Source organism: Leguminivora glycinivorella, chromosome 1, assembly GCF_023078275.1.
Source record: "Leguminivora glycinivorella isolate SPB_JAAS2020 chromosome 1, LegGlyc_1.1, whole genome shotgun sequence".
Lineage (NCBI taxonomy): Eukaryota > Metazoa > Arthropoda > Insecta > Lepidoptera > Tortricidae > Leguminivora > Leguminivora glycinivorella.
Window position 1 is genome coordinate 9,175,344 of NC_062971.1, and position 14,063 is coordinate 9,189,406.

The window sequence follows — 14,063 nt, forward strand, 5'->3', positions numbered from 1 at the left end:
TATTGACGGCGGTTCGATTACTAAATTTAACGCCTTCAAGAGCCCTTATGCAATCAAAAACTCCATATGAACTGTGGCATGATAAAAAACCGCAACTTAAATATTTGAAAGTCTTTGGTGCCACAGTTTATGTACATAATAAAACCAGTAAGTCTAAGTTTGACGATAAATCATGGAAGGGAATACTGGTAGGCTATGAACCAAACGGATATAAAGTTTGGAGACCCGAAAGCGGAAAATTTGTCACTGTTAGGGACGTTATTTTTGACGAAACAAATTTTCTAACATGAAACTGATAATAACAATAAATCAAAATTAGTGATATCAGAGTCTCGGTATAGTGACAATAGTAAATCAGATGCATCTAAATCTGATGATGTTGGCCCGCCTATTAAAAAGCGCAGATTAAATGAAACCATTATTGACCCTAAGTCTGGCAGTGCCTCTGATAATAATTGTACGAAAACAGAAGATGCTAGGAGGAGTGATAGGCTTAAAAATCGTCCGCCTGTAAATTATAATGAATCAGATGACGATGAGTACATATTGAGTGAGCAGGCTATATTGGATGATGCACCTAAAACTTATGATGAAATTAGGCTTCGACCTGATAAATCAAAGTGGCAAGCTGCCATTGATGAAGAGCTAAAGTCTCTCTCTGAAAACAACACGTGGTCTTTGGTACCGAGACCAATGAATAAAAATGTTGTTGATAAACAGGGATCGGATACCGGTATTTTTTTCGGAACGGTTCCGTACGTTGACCCGAGAACTTTACTTTAGCGTTTCTGGTTCCATTAACCGGTATTCTTTTTCGTTCAGTGAACGAACGTTTATGAGTGAGAACTGTTCCGAAGAACAGAATTAAATGATACGTTCTTTAAAGAACAGTTCGTGGGAACGGAATTAAATGATACGTTCTTTAAAGAACAGTTCGCAGGAACGAAATTATTTCGGTTTTTCTATTTCCAAGAATTTGAACGAACAGTGCAAGCGGTGTCGGCCACGGCCATCACTTTAGTAACTTTAGTTTGATTTGAGACTAGCGGTGAGTAAACGTGGCGTCGAACGAAACAAATACGTCGAAAACATTCTGCACCACAACCACAATGAAGTAAGTTTTTTCTTTTAACTTAGTGCTTTCAATTTTACCGATTTTAAAATTTAAGTAATGTCACGACGCTTAAGTATTTATTTACAGGCAATCGTACAGTCCAAGGTCAAATAAGGACGGGACGCCGCTATTAGCAAGAGCGAGCGTCCTTATTTGACCTTGGTACGGTCATCTCAGGTGTGTGTGTGTGTGTGTGTGTGTGTGTGTGTGTGTGTGTGTGTGTGTGTGTGTGTGTGTGTGTGTGTGTGTGTGTGTGCGTGTGCGTGTGCGTGTGCGTGTGCGTGTGTACAATATACACTACTTTCCCATTAATTGTGTCGTTGGTACTGTAGATAGTCAATTACCATAGAAATTACATCAGCTACTATCAACAATGGACCTTTAGGGTCAGTTGCACCAAACCGTCTGTCACCGTTAAAGCATTCGTTAAATTTTATTGTATGGACAGTTCCATAGGCGTCTGCTGCGTGACGATGATGTGTGTGTCAAATGTGGTTGATGCAACGGGCCCTTAGTCTAAAAACGTCACAATGAAAGATGTGAAATGTGCAATTAGTCACAAAAATAAATTGTTTTTAGTATTCAACACTTCCGTGTCCCAGAACTCGAAGAATCCCAATTCATCCAATGTTCTTATACTGCTGCGAGTGAAAGGGGCACTAATGATGATATTTATGACTTGATCGATGCACAGAATGAGCCACTGAGTAAGTACTTACCTATACTAAACCTTCATAAACCTAAATACTGAAACTCTGCCCGGTGGTTCGGTGTTAGGGCTTGCAATTATCCGTCCAATTCGAAATCCGGATGATTCGACTCGATATTTGAAAATCCGGATATTCGGATAAAATGGATATTTCGAATATTTTTTATTTTATTTAATAAATCTCATAATTAGTAACATAATTATGTACTACGATACGAAAAACACGTCGTAGGAAATTGTTATTTTATAATCAGGCTTGAGCTGTTGTTCGTAACCTTAATGTTAGGTTAGGTTACTTAGTTATTTCATTCTTGCTTTTTTAGGGTTCCGTAGTCAACTAGGAACCCTTATAGCTTCGCCATCTGTCTGTCCGTCCGTCCGTCCGTCCGTCCGTCCGTCCGTCCGTCCGTCCGTCCGTCCGTCCGTCCGCGGATAATCTCAGTAACCGTAAGCACTAGAAAGCTGAAATTTGGTAGCAATATGTATATCAATCACGCCAACAAAGTGCAAAAATAAAAAATGGAAAAAAATGTTTTATTAGGGTACCACCCCTACATGTAAAGTGGGGGCAGATTTTTTTTTTCATTCCAACCCCAACGTGTGATACATCGTTGGATAGGTATTTAAAAATGAATAAGGGTTTACTTAGATCGTTTTTTGATAATATTAATATTTTCGGAAATAATCGCTCTTAAAGGAAAAAAAGTGCGTCCCCCCCCCCTCTAACTTTTGAACCATATATTTAAAAAATATGAAAAAAATCACAAAAGTAGAACTTTATAAAGACTTTCTAGGAAAATTGTTTTGAACTTGATAGGTTCAGTAGTTTTTGAGAAAAATACGGAAAACTACGGAACCCTACACTGAGCGTGGCCCGACACGCTCTTGGCCGGTTTTTATGAAATGACTTCAGTTGCCCATAAGATATATGATTTTATTTTTATGTAATTTTGACTAATATTTGATATTAATGAATTTTAATGCTAGAGACATAATCTGATTGCCATATGAGGCAAAACGTCATGTTGTGATCGTTTAGATCGAATATTACCTAAAAAAGGTATTACCTACCTACTCCTTGTTTAAATATCAGATTGCATTTACGAGGTTTTCATTGCCGATTTATTCAAATGCAAAAAGAACTATGACATATTACAAACACCATTTAGCTTTGTTAAATAACAAGGCTGAATGATCTTTCTCTCTAATAATTTTCACCTCTTATCTTTGATGACTTCGTGACTCCATTCCAGTTACACTTGGGACTCTCGGGTAGACGTTCTTAGCCAGAGGGCCTTACGTTACGTATACAGCGAAAAAGTTTTGGTGTTGCAACACTTGCAACCTATTTTGAAAGGATAAAATGTAAAAGCGTATCTGCTTAACTACTTCATCTTGTTCTGCAGTTCAATACTAAACAGGTCTTCCGCCGCGGGATACATAGAAGACTTCTTTTTGTCAGAAAATTTGAACAGTTTTAGTTCTGTTTGCAATTTATTTATTTATTTATAATGTATTCGGATGCTAACAATAATGAAAGTGCAGCGTTTGATACGGTACTCAGTGTCACTTGATTGATTGAGTTAAATTGATATACATTTACATGAGATTATCCACAAATATTCATGAAAAAAACCCTGCCTGCTAAGCCGCGGTCCCGGCGGATTCGAATCCCGGTAAGGGCATTTATTTGTGTGATGAGCATAGATATTTGTTCCTGAGTCTTGGATGTTTTCTGTGTATATATAAGTATGTATTTATCTATATAAGACATATAAGTATGTATTCGTATCGTCGCCTAGCACCCATAGTACAAGCTTTGCTTAGTTTGGGGCTAGGTTGATCTATGTAAGATGTCCCCCAATATTTTTGTTTATTATTTATTTACTTATAGTCATACTTGTTATGGAGAATTTTTGGCCAAAAGCTGCACTTTTGGATGGAAGCAAGCCGCTTTGCATGGTGATAGTAGACATTATAGTAAACGATTTTTTCCGAGGATATCGAAATTTCATCTCTTAGGAAGCCGAGCGTAGCGAGTGTTTTATGAAAATGAAAAAAATTCTATCTTTTTATTGTATCGTCCGATTCTGACAAAACGTATCTCAAATGAAAGGTATTAATTTGTGTAATTTAAAAAAAATACAAAGAAAAAAAATTTAAAAGAAAAGTAAGAAAAAAATAAAAAAAGTAAATTTCCGTCTCGCACTGAATAACTTCAAAGAATGACAGACAAAATGTACAATGTCGATATACAAGTTTTTTTTAATCGAAGACAGATAAATTTTTAGTTGAAAACTGAAGACCGCATCGAAATCAGATCAGCATTTTTTAAGATACAAGTTGCCAAAGTTGAGAAAGATCGCTTTATATGGCCACTTTGAAATTCCTTTGCCAGAAAGTCAGAAATAACATGTTTTTCTGACACAGAAAAATACATAGTAACAGTACACATCAAACTAAAATTAAAAATTCCGAGGATATTATAATTTCATCCCTTAGAACGACGAGCGTAGCGAGGTCGGTTACGAAAACCGAAAAAAAAATCTCATTTTTTTGTACGTCGTCCGATTTTGACAAAACATGTTTCATTTGAAAGGTATTACTTTATGTAACTTTAAAAAAAATATTGAAAAAAATTGGAAAAAAATGTAAGATTTAAAAAAAAAAACCTTAATTTTCGTATCACACTGAATAACCGCAAAAAACGGTAGACACGGTGTATAATTTCGATATATGATTTTTTTAAATTAAAGACAAATAAATGTATGATTATAAACTAAAAACCGAATCGAAATCGAATCAGTAGTTTTTAAGATGCAAGTTGTCAAAGTTGGCTTAGTTTGTTTATATGGTCGCTTATAATAGTTATAATATAAATTCCTTAGCCAGAAAGTCAGAAACATTATATTTTTCTTACAGTTAAAAGTATGCATAGGTAATAGACATCATTATAAACATTTTTTTACAAGGATATAAAAATTTCATTCCTTAGAAACCCTTACAAAGACGATCCAATAAAAAAAACTGCCTTTTTTTTGTTTTTCGTAACAGACATCGCTACGCTCGGCTTTCCAAGGGATGAATTTTTTATATCCTCGTAAAAAATTGTTTATTATGATGTCTATTACCTATGCATACTTTTAACTGTGAGAAAAATATAATGTTTCTGACTTTCTGGCTAAGGAATTTATAAGCGACCATATAAACAAACTAAGCCAACTTTGACAAAATTGCATCTTAAAAACTACTGATTCGATTTCGATTCGGTTTTTAGTTTATAATCATACATTTATTTGTCTTTAATTTAAAAAAATCATATATCGAAATTATACACCGTGTCTACCGTTTTTTGCGGTTATTCAGTGTGATACGAAAATTAAGGTTTTTTTTTTAAATCTTACATTTTTTTTCCAATTTTTTTCAATATTTTTTTTAAGTTACATAAAGTAATACCTTTCAAATGAAACATGTTTTGTCAAAATCGGACGACGTACAAAAAAATGAGATTTTTTTTTCGGTTTTCGTAACCGACTCGCTACGCTCGTCGTTCTAAGGGATGAAATTATAATATCCTCGGAATTTTTAATTTTATTTTGATGTGTACTGTTACTATGTATTTTTCTGTGTCCGAAAAACATATTATTTCTGACTTTCTGGCAAAGGAATTTCAAAGTGGCCATATAAAGCGATCTTTCCCAACTTTGGCAACTTGTATCTTAAAAAATGCTGCTCTGATTTCGATGCGGTCTTCAGTTTTCAACTAAAAATTTATCTGTCTTCGATTAAAAAAAACTTGTATATCGACATTGTACATTTTGTCTGTCATTCTTTGAAGTTATTCAGTGCGAGACGGAAATTTACTTTTTTTATTTTTTTCTTACTTTTATTTTAAATTTTTTTCTTTGTATTTTTTTTTAATTACACAAATTAATACCTTTCATTTGAGATACGTTTTGTCAAAATCGGACGATACAATAAAAAGATAGAATTTTTTTCATTTTCATAAAACACCTCGCTACGCTCGGCTTCTTAAGGGATGAAATTTCGATATCCTCGGAAAAAATCGTTTACTATGATGTCTACTATCACCATGCAAAGCGACTTGCTTCCATCCAAAAGTGCAGCTTTCTTTTCATAACTAGTATGACTATTATTAAATAAGGTAGTAGTGCCACTCAAGGAGTAATTTTTGATATAAATCGCTTTAATATCGTAAATGTGTTAATTTTACTTTAAAATTTGTTTTCCAAATGAGCTTCTTAAAAATTGCAATGGTATTTCTGTCATTCACAATATTCGAATTATTCGTTTTATCCGGATTTTAACGTGCAAATTATCCGAATTTCAAAATCAGCGGATATATCCGGATTACAATACAAGCCCTATTCGGTGTCACTCCTAAAGTAGGTACTTACAGGCGACCGTACCGACATATGTCAATTAGGGACGCAGTTATTTGTAAAAAAATGAGAAAGCCTTATACGGTCAACCGGGGTGGCTTTAAAACGCAGGGGTGACTTTGAAAATTTAGTTTTAAAGTCATACTGTAAGTAAATTCGCGATTTTCTATGGTAGATTTACAAGAATATTTATTGATCTATTATCTATCTACTAATTACATGAACAGTTTCAGTAAATAATGAATGATGTTAATTTTAAAGCCGTTCAAATACCATCAAAGTAACCCCAAATTTTCCTAAAGCCACCCCGGTTGACGTAGCTCTCCCGCTCTTACAATCCCGTACTTGTTGGACCTTGGTCGGTTTGGTCGTCTGTAGACAGTGTAGACACTAATACACTCGCCAACTACAGTTGTGTATTCCATGTAGATACACCAAGGGCCCAATTCTCAAAAGCTTGTAACTTATTGTAATAATTTTCTAGAAATGTAAGTACATTATGCAAAATAAATAAGATATTTTTATTGCAGATAAAAGCTTTGACATAGATGATGAAGATCTAGCCTTCAAAAAAATATATATAGAGAAAAAACTACCCCATATCCAAGCGATTCTGATGACCTTGAGTTGGATGTAAGTGCTTATAGTGTGAGAAAGCTGTATAAAATATAATCTGCACTAATTTGTATAAATATGTGTGTTACTTAATCTGTGTGAATTTGTAATAGTGATATGTTTTTAAATGTTTTTAAGGACCAAGATGCAGTCCTTGAGAGAGCACAACCCATGCAATCCATTTATAGTGAACCGGAACCGGACGCGATGTGCCCTTGTTCATGCAAGCGTAATATAGTTGCAGTCGTTATAAGAAAAAGTTAGAACAAGTTCCCGAAGAGAATTTACGGGCTTGTTTAGAAGATCTCGAAAATAAAATAGAAAAATATTATTAAATGTGTATCAAGATTATGTGTACTCTATCATAATTATAGCTTCAGTGTAAAAGTCAATCATATTTTGGTACATTCGTTAGTGAAATATCGTTATAAAATAAGGGTTATTCCACTAGTCAGAGTTACCACTAAGTTGTTACCAGTGGTAACTACAATGTTATTTTCCCATAGGCAATTACTGGAAAGATTATATCATAAGATTCATAAGTTTTGTTTTATTTTATACACATGTAAAGCATGACCAGAAATATATGACTACGCGCCATGTAGCGGAATTTCATTAAAACTATTTTCTTCATAGTCATCATACTATACTGAACTGTCACTCCATACATCAGAATAACAGCGCACTCCTGCCTGACAATAGTTATTTATATTTCTGGTCAGGCTTTAGTTTCTTAACCATACTTACCATATCCAACGCGATCAATGTTATTTTCACCAAATCTAATGGCAACAGCTGAGACTGTTTCCTCACCTTTAATTGATTGGCCTCAATGGCCACTGCGTAAGAGTCGTTAGAGGTGCACATTGACTTGCCTAATATCAAGGACGATAGATACCGGGACTGACAAAGCCCATACAAAAGTTTACCTCTGAAATGTCCCATACATTTCCGAGCGATTATTTCCGAAAAAATTAACAATATCAAAAAATGTTAGTAGTAAACCCCTATTCATTTTTTAATACCTATCCAACAATAGGTATATCACACGTCAGGGTTGAAATGAAAAAAAAATCTCTCCCCACTTTACGTGTAGGGGGCGGGCACCCTAATAATGTTCTCATGCAATGATTAGTTGGTTTCGATTTAGCTTAATATATTTTTTGTTCTTATTTATGGTGTCTGTATTTAGCTCTGCCGTGAAAAATATTTAAAGAAATAAGGAGGCCGTTTCATCATCGCCACCAGTACAAAACAAGGTCCCACGTAAGAAGAAAATAAACATCGACGACTTCGATACAGGCACAAGCTTCATGAATTTTAGGCTGTGTGGAAGTAGCAAGTCTTCAAACCTAGCTTATTAAATTGTCATTCTCTAAAACCATGCTTTAATTTTCTACAAATATTAACGCGAAACGAAACCCAGTACTCGCTGTCCCGATTATACATGACGTCGGCACATTATTGCCATATGAAAACGATTTGTAGCGACACTCTTCCAGGGTCAAATAAAAACTTGTCAGGCTTTAGTTACTAAAAAAATCCGGATTTAATCCGGAGTTCGGATTTTGCCCTAAAAATAATCCGAAAATCCGGATTTTATATTATTGCAATCCCTAGGTATAACCCAATCCTTTCAGAAAATATTTACTTTATCACAAAATTATTTTAAACTTTCTTTTTGACATCGAAAAGGCTTTAGTTTTTTACATACCGAATAACTTTATTTCGGTATCATGATTCCTTTTAAGATAATTACATTATGTATAAGGTAAGGAATAATATTTAGAATACCTAAAATATGACAAATTTGCATTCTATTCAAATCAGTACGAGTATACTTCACGGAGTCCAAAACTATACGCAAATCAGAAGTCCAAAACTAGAAAAATATAGATAGAGACTATAGAGAGCGATTGCGGGCGCCGGTCGGCTCGAGCGCGAGTACTTGCGCCGCCGGCGTACGCGTCTGTGTGCGTGCGCCACGCGCACACACAACTTTACTATACAGGGCCTCTCTGTGGGTTCCGCCCCCGTCAACGCGACGGCGATAAAGACCTAAAAATCTGAATTCGTGCTTGCCTCCTGTATCGTCTTAATCCTTTAATGATTCCGTTAACGTGAAACTTTAAGTAGACAGGTTTTATGAAGACAATTGGCCGGTGAGCCCTACAATTTTAAAATTTGCCGCCCTTTATACATGGTGTATATTCTATGCTGTTTCTTCCTATCCTAATAGTTTCAATATCAAGCATACACTATCACTGCACGTTCGCTGTTTATACGCCGAAAGTTGCAACTCAAGTAAATGAAGTAAACAAAACAAACAACCTACCTTCACCTTCATTGCCGGCCGCGGCCGGCCGGCTAACCGAAACAGAAATATACATGAACTTCGTGTGAAAAAGAGACAGCGAAAGGCGGCTCGTGCGTCGGCGAAAACGTTCGGCTCTGGCGCTCGCTACAGTCGCTATACCTACTCCCGCGCGGCTCGGAACGAAATAATATTGGTTTTAGGAACGCTAAAATTCTGTTCGTTCATTTAAACGTTACTGTAAGGAACTGTTCTTTGAGGGAACGAAATAAGAACCGAAACCGAAATTATTTTGTTCCCACTGAACAAAATTTATAATGAACCGTTCGTTTAGGGAACGATATAAGAACCGTAACCGAAATTATTTTGTTCCCATTGAACAAAATTTATAGGTAACGGTTTAAGAACGATATCAAATGGTATTTGGGAACGGGTTCCGATCCCTGCACTTGTTGAAAAGGGATTTAAAAACAATAAAGAATTATGGCAATGTTTAAAAAGGGTGTTGAGATATTTGAAAGGCACAATAGACTTAAAATTAACTTACACACGAGGTGAATTTAATAATGTGCTTTGTGGTTATGTAGATTCTGACTGGGGTGGCAATGACTTAAGTGATAGAAAAAGTACTACAGGTTATTTATTCAAGTTATTTGATAAATGTACTATCACATGGAGTACAAAGAGGCAAATGTCAGTTGCAGCTTCCTCAACAGAAGCTGAGTACATGGCATTATTTGAGGCTGTTCGTGAAGCCTTGTGGTTAAAGTCTCTTGCGTCAAGCATTAAAGTAGATATCACACAGCCGATTATTATTTATGAGGATAATAACGGATGTATAAGTATTGCCAACAACCCCACTAACCATAAAAGATCAAAACACATCGACATTAAATATCATTTTTCTAGGGAACAAATTGAGAAAAATGTTATTAAATTGTGTTATCTTCCCACAGGTAAACAGATTGCGGACACCTTAACGAAACAGCTGCCTACAGCTGCGTTTAAAACAATGCGATCTGAAATGGGTTTGCAATAATGTTTAAAAAAAAAATATGTTTAGGTGTTATTGTTGTATTTTTTTATTGTTTTTTTTTTTTAATGACCTGGTTGGGTTTTTCTGGGTTTCCCCAATCCGTGAGCAATGAATATTGGGTCATAAAGTAATTTTCCCAGACAATACTTAGAAGTGGAATATGATCTTTTATTGTAAATAATTGTTAATTTTTGAGGGGGCGTGTTGATTATTGATTATATTAAGAGGCCTTATTCCTAAAGACGAGCGTTTTTTGCAAAATAGAACCTTTTTCATTCAAAATTATAAAGAAACTATAAATGATTATTAAAAAAATGATAATGTTCCTAAAAGTACATATCTTAAGCTAGAAAGTCAATTGGTACTACTTTAAAATATGTCTTTTTATACTTCCGAAAAATCAGTTTTTTCGGAAGACGTTTTCAATTTTCATAGTGGGATAGCTCGTTTAGAATCGTGATTGTGCTGTTAAAAATGTTATTTGGGGTAATAAATGATCACAATCCTATTTGTTATATCCTGTACGAGTTAGCTAATACTTTGACATTTTAAGATTTACTTGAAATGGTGGATAAATAACCTTCCGTATCCTCCCCATTTTTTCGATAAAAAGAGGTTTACATTATGTATTTTTCCTGCGATTCCTGCATTTTTTGTAACTCTTAAATAATATTATCCTAAACTAGAACTTCTTATTGACCTATAAGAAAAAAATCATACATATAAGACATACCTTTCTGTCGATAGATATGTTTTTAAAACACCTAAAATTCGAATAAAAGACACTGTGCTAACGCGAGCCCGCTCAGTCTGCGCCGAGCGCTCGAAGACAACGGACCTGCGTTTGATCGTCCGGCGCACCTAGCTTTCGTAAGCAGCTCGATAGTTCCGAGAAGTGCCGTAAACTGCGACTAAACAAATCTTGATCCTTTTTACACCTTATGCAATTTTAGCATTCGACATGCTTTTCATATGATTTTGGATTTTAAGTTATACGTGAAGTTTGTTGAGAGTTTGAATTATTATTATATTTTGGGACCAGGATGAGGTTCTGGTTCTCATGATGATGGAGTCAGGCAGGAGATGTTCAACAGAACTGCTATTCTACTTATCATAACTCCACCATGTTTGGGCTCATTAGATTTGGGCTGATGAGCACCATCGATCTAGATGAGGTCCAAGGTCTCATGATGGAGTCAGGAGGTGGTCAACAGAACTGCTATTCTCCTCATCATAACCCCATCATGTTTGGGCTCATTAGATTTGGGCTGACGAGCACCATCGAACTAGATGAAGTCCAAGGTCTCATGACGGGGTCAGGAGGTGGCCAACAGAACTGCTATTCTCCTCATCATAACCCCATCATGTTCGGGCTCATTAGATTTGGGCTGACGAGCACCATCGAACTAGATGAGGTCCAAGGTCTCATGATGGAGTCAGGAGGTGGTCAACAGAACTGCTATTCTCCTCATCATAACCCCATCATGTTTGGGCTCATTAGATTTGGGCTGACGAGCACCATCGAACTAGATGAGGTCCAGGGTCTCATGATGGAGTCAGGAGGTGGTCAACAGAACTGCTATTCTCCTCATCATAACCCCATCATGTTTGGGCTCATTAGATTTGGGCTGACGAGCACCACCGAAGTAGATGAGGTCCAAGGTCTTATGACGGGGTCAGGAGGTGGCCAACAGAACTGCTATTCTCCTCATCATAACCCCATCATGTTCGGGCTCATTAGATTTGGGCTGACGAGCACCATCGAACTAGATGAGGTCCAAGGTCTCATGATGGAGTCAGGAGGTGGTCAACAGAACTGCTATTCTCCTCATCATAACCCCATCATGTTTGGGCTCATTAGATTTGGGCTGACGAGCACCATCGAACTAGATTAGGTCCAGGGTCTCATGATGGAGTCAGGAGGTGGCCAACAGAACTGCTATTCTCCTCATCATAATCCCATCATGTTCGGGCTCATTAGATTTGGGCTGACGAGCACCATCGAACTAGATGAGGTCCAAGTTCTCATGATGGAGTCAGGAGGTGGTCAACAGAACTGCTATTCTCCTCATCATAACCCCATCATGTTTGGGCTCATTATAAATATGTGGAAGGTCGTTAATAATAATAAATGTTTTATTAGGGTACCCCGACATGTAAAGAGGGGGCAGATATTTTTTTTCATTTCAACCCCAACGTATTGTTAGATAGGTATTTAAAAATGAATTAGGTTTTACTAAGATCGATTTTTGATAATTTTCATATTTTCGAAAATAATCGCTATAACTTTTGAACCATATGTTTAAAAATATGTAAAAAATCACAAAAGTATAACTTTACAAAGACTTTCTTTGAAAATTTGTTTTGAACTTTATAGGTTAGTTTTTGAGAAAAATACGGAAAACTACGGAACCCTACACTGAGCGTGGCCCGACACGCTTTTGGCCGGTTTTTATTCTATTTTAATACTTTTCTGTGCTATTCATACATAGCCACCCTAGGGGATTCAGTATTGACAGCTTCTTTTTTTTCTTTCTGCATATATTTGTTTCCGCTTTTAAGTTTATTGTAAATAAGACTGCTTGCACTTACATTGAGATTATAATTACATAATGCTATTAAATTAAATCTAATGAAGCGTTGTTTTATTTCCTAAATCTCAAAACCCTTTAAATCGAATATGTATAGTAATGAGCAAAAATTTTACCGCAGGCTTTCCAAACCGACGATGCTTGATCAGCTACTTTTAGAACGAACATGTACACCGTGTCCAATAAGTCCGAATACTCACATTTTACCTCAGTTCTAAAGATATAGGGATCACAGGCCATCAAATTCTTATTTAAACTGAAGAGTATATTCCTTTTAATAAAATACAAGCACAAAGTTCATGAAATTTCCGAAGTGTCTAAGAAAAACAAAGAGGTAAAGTGCCAACAAAATACTTGCTCGGCACGCAGGTGACGAGTTATTTTTTATAAGCAGAATCTGTATGTGATAAAACAGACGCCACGTGTCCAAAATAAACTATTATGGGTACCGAGGATAGATAACGTTCCGGGCAACTAGAAAAATGTGCCTAGGTTCCCGAGCTCACCATCGGCCCAGTATGTAAGCGAGGTAAACTACCTTCAGTACTTACAGATAAAAGCGTTAAAATCAACGTTTTTTTCTTTAAAACCAAGGTTTTGGAGAAAAAAATGCCTTAAAGTTAAAAAGGATGCTTGGGAATGAGTATCATGTGTCCCAACAAGACGCACCTCCAGCACATTCGGCAAATAGTATTCTAGCGTAGTTTCAGACTAATTTGGCAGTTTTTTATCCGAAACATGAGTGGCCACCCAGGCCTCCAGGTTTAGGCGTATTAGACTACTTTGTATGGTCATACATGCTTTGAAGACTAAATTTTTATAAAATCATAAACCTAGATCATTTCAAAAAGATTATTGAGAGTATTTGGGATGAAATGTGAAGAAAACGGTGCGTGCCGCGTGTGATCCGTTTGAGAAGCGTTTGAGGCTGGTAAACAAGTTAATGCTGGAGTTATTCCAAAACATTTGTTGTGAATGTAGTAAATAAGAGTGCCATTCATAAAATATAATAATAATGTAGTAACTATTTGTTCATTTTGTTTTATTGGCTATTTGTGCTGTATTCAAACTTATATTGGACACGGTGTACATATTTTGATTTTCACCCTTTAAAATGTTTCTAAGACGCAACGTTTTGCAAATTTGGTCACGTCATGCACAGTTAAACTGTGGAATGAATTGTCGCCAGCGGTATTTCCGGACCAATGCGACCATCAAACCTTCAAGAAAAGAGCGTACATCCATCTTAAAGGCCGGCAACGCACCTCCAACACTTCTGGT